General features: G+C 35.3%; 1 protein-coding gene across 1 annotated transcript in view; it reads right to left on the bottom strand.

The window, feature by feature from the left end:
- The window catches only part of PRL-1 (PRL-1 phosphatase), a 370,785-nt gene that overhangs the window by 277,804 nt on the left and 82,968 nt on the right, over positions 1–10,013 (bottom strand). The window lies entirely within an intron of this gene.

Here is a 10,013-nt window from a genome sequence, read left to right as displayed (position 1 = left end):
TACAACCAATATAGTAATAAAATTTGATTCACTTACCATCGTGTTCAAAGATGCAGCTATTGAAAGCCACGTATTCTCCTTCATTTTCTCATCTTTATACGAGGCTCGCCGCTTATTGTAAACGTGAGGATTTTCCTCAACACTCAATATTAGAATCTCATCAAATAAAACTTGCTCCATGATGCACAGCACAGAACAAAATAATGCATAGGTTATGTCACGGTCTTCTTGCTACAAAATATACGACGACAAAATAGCTTTTAGATGGCAATAGAATGAATCTAGTGGGCTGTGATCGGAAACATGAACGCCAAAGTTGAAACTTGGCCAACTCTCCGTTCCCGATCCCGGGCTCCGGCAAGCTTTTCGTTAATTGTGAATGCTCACATTTAAATGTACACATTTGAACAATTTTACCGTTTTCGTTTTCGTTCCGATTCTCGTTTCCGGTTTATTGTGAACCAGCGTTTAAAGTACTTGTACAGGATTATCCATTAAGCCGTGAAACATTAAAAAAATTTCACCACTAATAAATTAAGCAACGGATACCAAATTTTATTATATTGAAATGAAGGTAAATTCACCACGTTTATATATTTTTTGTTTTTTCATATTTCACAAGAGTGAAATTGAGAGAGGAGTACGTCAAGGATACCCTTCATCACCTACCATGTTCAAAATCTACTTGAAGGATTTAGTAAAGAATTTTCTTCGGATCATGATAGGAGAAGAATAAAGTGCATAAGATTTGCTGATGACATGGCTTTGTTAGCAGAAGAGACGATACTAAGGGATATGCTACTGGAGCTAAATGACAGCTGTGAGCAGTATGGGATGAAGATAAATGCAAACAAGACGAAGACCATGGTCATAGGAAGAAAAATAAAGAAGGTAAACTTGCGTATTCTAAATGAGGCAGCAGTGGAAGTGGACAACTTCAAATACTTGGGGTGTACTATAAGCAGTAACATGAACTGCTGCCAGGAAGTCAAAAGGAGGATAGGAATGGCAAAGGAAGCTTTTCATAAAAAAGGAGCATCATTTGCGGATCTCTGGAGAAGTAACTAAGGAAGAGACTAGTGAAGTGCTTTGTATGGAATGTGGCATTGTATGGGGTAAAAACATGGGTATTACGGCGAAGTGAATAGACGCATTTGAAATGTGGATATAGAGAAGAATGGAACATGTGAAGTGGACAGACAGGGTAAGAAATGAAGCTGTGCTGGAAAGAGTGGGTGAAGAAAGAATGATGCTGAAACTGATCAGGAAGAGGAAAAGGAATTGGTTGGGTCACAAGATGAAAAGAAACTGCCTACTGAAGGATGCACTGGAAGGAGTGGTGAACTGAAGAAGATTTCAGGGCAGAAGAAGATACGAGATGATAGACGACATTAAGATAATGGATCATATGAGGAGACAAAGAGGAAGGCAGAAAATAAGAACGATTGGAGAAAGGTGGGTTTGCAGTGAAAAACCTGTCCTTGGGCAGAACACTAAATGAATGCATTTCATCCTATGTGTATATCAGCATATCACGGTCGACCAGAACCACAACAACGGTGATACATGTGCGAAGATCTTTAAGATTAGCTGGGAGCGAAAGTCACACGGAGTTAAATCTGGGGACCGAGGTGGTCACTGAATTAACGTGTCATCTTGTCCCATGCAGTTAAATTTTGATTGAGATACCTTAGCATGCCTTTTGGTAATGAGTTGGACAGCCGTGAGATTTTTCAGCGTGTCTCCTTGAGCCCGACCAGTCGAAGGCTGGCTTCACGTCCCAGCGCCTCAGAAGCGGTGAACGATCATCCAACCAGCATAGGGGTATCATGTAATTAACACGATGATTCTCCCAGTCGTTACTGCTGCTTCGCAAAACAGTTTCAATGTGAATTACGCTTACAGAAATATATGGAAAGAGTTTCTATGGAAACCATTACATTTATTTTTTTTTTATCTAAACTACTATTGTTTAATTTACATTAAATAGTAATTTGCTGAACCTCTGATACTAGTTACAGAGTGCTTATAAAACTGAAGTGTTCCTATACCAATACAGTATGTTTTAATATTAAAAGTGTCCACACATTAATCAATACACCGTACAAAAATACACAACACATACGTAATGACTAATGGCATTATAAACATGCATATCACAATTTGAAAAGCACTGAATACACTTCTGATTGCGCTACGAAAAATAAACAATTTAGATTACATATGCTTCAGGTAATGTAACAAATTTAATATAGACCTCGTACTGTATGATGTTGACAACCTCTCAAAATTATATACAGTATAATAGCTATTTACGATACAAATGTTAAAATGACATTTTATTATGTGAATAGGAGTGTTTGCGGAACGAGGCCGCAAGCTGAGTGGAACAACCTTACTTACTTACTTACAAATGGCTTTTAAGGAACCCGAAGGTTCATTGCCGCCCTCACATAAGCCCGCCAGCGGTCCCTATCCTGTGCAAGATTAATCTAGTCTCTATCATCATACCCCACCTCCCTCAAATCCATTTTAATATTATCCTCCCATCTACGTCTCGGCCTCCCTAAAGGTCTTTTTCCCTCCGGTCTCCCAACTAACACTCTATATGCATTTCTGGATTCGCCCATACGTGCTACATGCCCTGCCCATCTCAAACGTCTGGATTTAATGTTCCTAATTATGTCAGATGAAGAATACAATGCGTGCAGTTCTGTGTTGTGTAACTTTCTCCATTCTCCTGTAACTTCATCCCGCTTAGCCCCAAATATTTTCCTAAGCACCTTATTCTCAAACACCCTGAACCTATGTTCCTCTCTCAGAGTGAGAGTCCAAGTTTCACAACCATACAGAAGAACCGGTAATATAACTGTTTTATAAATTCTAACTTTCAGATTTTTGGACAGCAGACTGGATGATAAGAGCTTCTCAACCGAATAATAACACGCATTTCCGTGGAACAACCGTACGAACAAAATCAAATGATTTCCGACATGCGTGTCATGGACTATATTTTTAGACGGGCGTTCGTCCAGCTTCTTCCGCTGCTTTATTATCCCTCATTATAATTGTTTTGACATTATTAACATTATTAACTATTTTCTTGTAAGATGAAAATGTTAAGGTGCTATTAAATAAATAATAATGAAACTTTATTTACTTTTAGGAATAATAATCCGTGGCGCTACAGCCCGTGAAGGGTCTAGACCGACCAGCCGGCTGCCGGCCTCACGCCCACGTACCGAATTAGAGGTGGACGATCATCCAACCAGAATGGAGGTATCGTGTGGTTAGCACGATGATCCCCCCAGTCGTTATAGCTGGTATTCGCAACCGGATTTCGCTACCTATCGTAGCTCCCCAAGTGCATCGCGATTCTGGGTGGGCACCAGTCCCATACGCTGGCCGAAATTTCATGAGAAAATTTCTTCTCCCACGAGGACTCGAACCAGCGCGTATTCCGTAACGCGAGTCCTAGGCAGGATGTCTTAGACCGCGACGCCACGGCGCGGGACTCTTCCGCTGCTATATTATCCCCCATTAAGTTATAATTGTTTTAACATTATTAACTATTTTCTTGTAAGATACAAATGTTAAGAAGGTGCTTTATGGGCAATAATGCCGGGACAATTTTTCCCTTGAAATTATTCAAATCTGCTTCATGGGGAGCTTTACCTGAAAGACTAGATTTGCATAGCCTAATATATACGTCACTGTGTACGATAACAGAAAACCACAATTCCAAGTCACACAGAGATTGTGTGCACTCGATGTGGGTCTCTGGCGTTTCGTCAGCCCACGCGAGTTGTGTGGATATAAAGGGAAAAGTTGAGACGGTGTCGGGTGGAGTTCCCGGGATCGATACCCGGCCCCGGAACAATTTTTCCCTTGAAATTATTCAAATCTGCTTCACAGGGAGCTTTACCTGAAAGACTAGATTTGCATAATGCCTGTGTACTTTCAAATAAGTAAATAAATATGAAACTTTATTTACTTTTAGGAATAGCTGTTTAAAATGTGATATATAGTGAGGCATTCTTTTATGAAATGATAATGTACTGTAACGTAATACATTAATAACAACTATACCTCGGATTTGTAGTCTCGTTCAGCGTAAGCTGAAACATACGTTCTTTAATGCACCAAGTTCTAGGCAATATCATCGCTCGACAGTTTCTCATGTTGCATACATTTAGGAATTTTTACATAACATTACTGCAACCTATCCTATTCGAGCCAAAATATCAGAGGTATAAATTGCACTTCAGCATCTGCAATTGACTTCACAGACGTATGAAAAATCAAAAACGTATTACAGTAAAAAAAAACTAAACTTCAAGGACGTGAAAGATTCGCTTTGTGCACTTCACAATAAAATTAAGAGAGCCTTGCAAATAAGCACGGCATAGAGATCTACCAAAAAAAATCTACGTACCTGATTTATTGCATATTAAAGGCAGACCGGCGTGATTTGTTAACAAACCAGTTTTGAATCCATTTTATTGGGTCAAAGGCGGTAACAGATGGTCCATTCATGCTAATAGTCATTAAATTTCTTGTTTGAAATATTAGCATGCTTCTGTTAGTAGATTTTATTCCATTCATTCATACAATTGAAACCACGTTCACACGGAGCTTTAGACACTGGCATTTTTGCAACAATTAACAATAGACAAGAAACCTTGAAACGTTGAGGTGAACATAACTTTTTCGCTCACGTTAATGTTTCAAGAGGCAAGTGTTTGCACAATTTGCCTGAACTCAAACCATTCATCGAGTAAATGATCTTCACTGAATTCTGGAAGTTTTCTTCCAATTTCAAACATTTATTTCCAGCTTCAGCCAAATGACGTCCAGCTGACCATTTAGCTGGGTCAAACACCATCATGTTTGACAAAATGTAAGATTATTAGCAAATCTTTTCAGAAAGTTTTCCCGTTTTACTCATATTTTTATGAGCTGTTTGGAAAATAGCTCTTCCTAAATAATAAGTAATATCTAGAAAAAAAACCAGCTAATTTGGCGACACTGATCATTTAACATCAGTCCCATTTCTTGCTGGTGGCCGGGTAGCTCAGTTGGTAGAGCAGCTGACTACAGACTGGAAGGTCCGGGGTTCGATCCCAGGTGGTGACAGGATTTTTTTCTCGTTGCCAAACTTTCTGAACGGCCCCGAGGTTCAATAAGCCTCCTATAAAATTGAGTACCGGGTCTTTCCTGGGGGTAAAAGACGGTCAGAGCGTGGTGCCGACCACACCACCTCATTCTAGTGCCGAGGTCATGGAAAGCATGGGGCTCTACCTCCATGCCCCCCAAGTGCCTTCATGGCATGTTACGGGGATACCTTTTTTTTTACCCATTTCTTGCTAATACAACTTAAACACCATCTAGTGGTATTGGCGAGTGATGTAGCCACACTGGGCCGATACAAAATAATATCGTTTTCCGAGGAATTTAGCAAACATGGCAAGATTAGTTAAAAAAAACATGCAAATACGACTTTTATAATATGTTCACATTATTATTTAATGTGAATTGATTTTAAATTATTCATACTGTATACCATTTTTTCAACATTAGTGAGAATATTACGTGAAAATAGTGAAAGTGCAGTTTATATGTTATTCTACAGCCTTTCCTATTATTCATGGATGCTGTCATTGTTACAATCGATACATACGGCCAGTTAAATTTCACATTGTATTGACAAAAAATTGTATCAATTTTATTAAAATGTAAATACAAACATACAATTTTATTATAAATACAGATACAGAACTGAAAACTGAATGTAACTGAAACATTGAACTACACATTTCTCCTTTGCATGGAATAAAAACTCTAGAAAATTCAGGCCAATTCAGATGTGTTTGTATAATCATTTCATACATACAGCGAAGTCCTCGTAACACGATAATATTTCAAATCGATAGCGACTTCGAACTTGGCACATCTTTTGCAGCCCAGTGTACGTACTACCCCTTAACCGATTCGTTATGTAACACTAAGGAAAGTCCGTAAGAAGTATTGCTCTAAGAGCAAACATAGACCTAATATAAGACAAAAAACGTGATAAACATAGAAAAATAATACGACCTAATATAAGAGAAAAAACGTGATGAAGATAGAAAAATAATACGATATAACATAAGAGAAAAAAGTGATAAACATAGAAAAATAATACGATATAATATAAGAGAAAAAACGTGATAAACATAGAAAAATAATACGATATAATATAAGAGAAAAAACGTGATAAACATAGAAAAATAATACGACCTAATATGAGAAAAAACGTGATAACATAGAAAAATAATACGACCTAATATAAGAGAAAAAAAGTGATAAAGATAGAAAAATAATACGATATAATATAAGAGAAAAAAGTGATAAACATAGAAAAATAATACGATATAATATAAGAGAAAAAACGTGATAAACATAGAAAAATAATACGACCTAATATAAGAGAAAAAACGTGATAACATAGAAAAATAATACGACCTAATATAAGAGAAAAAAAGTGATAAAGATAGAAAAATAATACGATATAATATAAGAGAAAAAAGTGATAAACATAGAAAAATAATACGATATAATATAAAAAAACGTGATAAACATAGAAAAATAATACGACCTAATATAAGAGAAAAAACGTGATAACATAGAAAAATAATACGACCTAATATAAGAGAAAAAAAGTGATAAAGATAGAAAAATAATACGATATAATATAAGAGAAAAAAGTGATAAACATAGAAAAATAATACGATATAATATAAAAAACGTGATAAACATAGAAAAATAATACGACCTAATATAAGAGAAAAAACGTGATAACATAGAAAAATAATACGACCTAATATAAGAGAAAAAAAGTGATAAAGATAGAAAAATAATACGATATAATATAAGAGAAAAAAATGATAAACATAGAAAAATAATACGATACAATATAAGAGAAAAAACGTGATAAACATAGAAAAATAATACGACCTAATGTAAGAGAAAAAAACGTGATAATCACAAAAAAATAATACGACCTAATATAAGAGAAAAAGCATGATAAACATAGAAAAATAATACGAAGTTTTAAAAATTTGAAATACTCATTGCATAATATAAATTTTTCGGCGATATTCTTTTAAATTTAAGCGACCATGTTATTGGTATCTTACGTGCCCGCTCCTGGGGCGCGTGGACATCTGATTATTTACAAGCCTGAATTAAGATCCAGTCAAAATCTTCCTCCTACATTAATAACAGAACAAAACTTTATTTCGTGGTCGTCAGGCTCACACTACAAACACTCCGAAAGGCTGTCCATTTCTCCCCTCCTCCTGAACCACTGAGCTGTGTTTATTTTGGGAAGCCATATTATATTTCAAGCATGTTCATTGTGCCAAATGTTATATTAACATCAGTTACGGGCTTTTAGTTTTTATGGAGTTTTTATTGATCCCAAATCGTTTGGAAAGGAGAACTAATTCCACTGTAGCTAACCAAGGACACTATGTAGCTACACACAGCATGCTTCAAGTCTAGTGACCCATAATTTACGACTGGCATAAAGAACTGAAAACTGTGAACATTAACAGGGACACAAAGACATAGAGAGCGCAAGAAGGGAATTCGTCCATACAGAAACAATGAGTGGACGCTGAGACTTCAGGACAAATTACTATTTCGTTCTTTAAGGGGACACTCAACTATATTTTGGAACTTTTTTCCTATTTGACCAATATTTTTCAAATTTGGAGAAAAAGTTTAATATACACATGGAAAGTAACATGCAAAAATCTGAGCTCATTAGATCCAATACTTTTCAAAATAAAAAATATTTCAATTTTTAATCAATCATTAATTGAAATATCACTTTTAATTATCGTATAATTTTTTATTTTTTGGCTTTGTGCATTTGACTGTGACTTCTCAATGAATAGGGGAAGAATTCTGTGTATTGATTTAGTTCTGTCACGTAAATTAGTGTAGAAATTTAATTTTTAATTTCTATGACACTTTTTCTCCAATTTTTAAGTTGAGTGTCCCATTAAGCACCAATACAAAACAATTTACTACGTTTTATGAAAAATAATGAAATTGGGTAGTTTTATAGTACCCTAAAACGTTTCTATTTTCGTATATTTTAAAATTGTCAAATTTTATAATTTTACTACAACAAGAATAAAACTACAGTGAAACTTCTCCTTACGGACACCCCAAGATACGGACACTCCTCACATACGGACAGATTTTTATCTTCCAACTGAAATAATATAGAAATAATGATAAATTTAACTCTCGTTTACGGATATTCTCAGACACGAACACGGACAGCTGTTTCACTGTCCTAAAGCTTGCTTTACCTCCTGACTGCGGACAGAACTTGGATTTCAAGACCTGATGTGTTACAAAAATGGAAAATTTAGTTTTGAGAACTGTACAGAAATTCCTTAACATGAAAGAAGACAATAAGAGTCTCGTAGGCTACCACTAGCCCAGCCGGCTACCCCTTGTTAGCTGGAAGCGGGTGCATAAACAAAGTCATAAAATTTAGCCTGTCTGATGGGTCCAAGGTTTCCGCGATCGTGAAATTGTATTCGACACATGATGGGGTTAGTAGGATTATTCTCTTCACTTCAATCAGTTGTTCTGTTTCGAGAGACATGGCACCTGAACGTAAAGGTTAAGTTGAAAACTGTAAATTACAATACTGCGTAACTGTAGACCTAGAATAAAATTGCAGTTTTATCTACTGTAGTTCAGAGTTACAAAGAATTTACTGCAGTACAGTAAACTGTATTTAGAATTAAACTACAGTAATACATTTAATTTAAAGCGTGAAGGGATACATAATGCATATTATAAATTTACTGTTGGATTGGGGAGCCTCCCTCCCAATAAAGGACACCTCCCAGATGCGGACAGATTGTTACGTCCCTTCGATGTCCGTAAATGAGAGGTTTCAATGTATTCCTAAACAGGGTTTAAGCTAGAAAACAAGTAACTGTCGCAAAATGCACAAATGAAAAATTAAAATCGACTAAATTGGGAAAAGCTTGTGCAACATTCCAAATCACTGTACAGAAATATAAAATTAGCAAAGTTTGCAAAAATAAAAAAGCATGTAACTTGCTACTTGGAGTTTTATTACTTTCAACCCATATTATCATAGTCTAGGTATATGGAAGTAAATCATTAGACCTACTGTATATTTAGAATCAATTACAGGTATTTCTGCATTTTCATCACATTATATATTTAATCACAATGACTTCAGTCGAAGAATATCGGCAACCACAGGGATCCTGAATTACAAAGAACTATTACAAAGTAAGTGACTTAAAGAAAGAAAGAAAATTTTCAAATAAATAACACACAATGAAATAATACGGATTTGTACTAAATAACTTTGACTGGGATTATAAAGTCCCTGAAAGACAATTATTAATAATTCAATTATTGTTAAGTTGGTTGAAATATAAATGATGGTGAAGAATCTTCAAAGAGTCATTATTGAAACAGAAGTTTCACATAACCAGTCGAGAGGAACTTTAAGATTTTTTAGAAATTCCCCTCTACAACCAAATAATAAGCCAATAACTGACCAATTGTCTTCTGAAAAATTGTATTTCAGTGCCAGAAAAGGGATGCAGGGCTCATAGTTTGATTTCTTCTCTTCATCCACTTCATCAGCCTGTTGTAAATCTCTTTCAAACCGATAGTCGAATCGATAACGATTCCTTTTTGTGTATATCTGTTTACCGCAATTATGTCGGCTCTAATATCTGAACTACAAAATATAACATTACTAGTAAATGGTAACAATAACATAATAGTAATATTAATAGGTTTAATACTGAATCACTAAATACGAATAAGTGGTTTTCTTGATTCTGCCCATAGCACCAAAGTTATTAAAACGACTTTACTAATTTTTTTATGAGTAAGCCTTGGATATTTAAATTCTTAAAAAAAAATCACATTTAGTCACATAAATTATGTTTTAAAAT

This window comes from Periplaneta americana, chromosome 3 (assembly GCF_040183065.1).
Source record: "Periplaneta americana isolate PAMFEO1 chromosome 3, P.americana_PAMFEO1_priV1, whole genome shotgun sequence".
Lineage (NCBI taxonomy): Eukaryota > Metazoa > Arthropoda > Insecta > Blattodea > Blattidae > Periplaneta > Periplaneta americana.
Note: the sequence above shows the minus strand (reverse complement) of the source record. Positions and strands in the feature narration are given on the sequence as shown.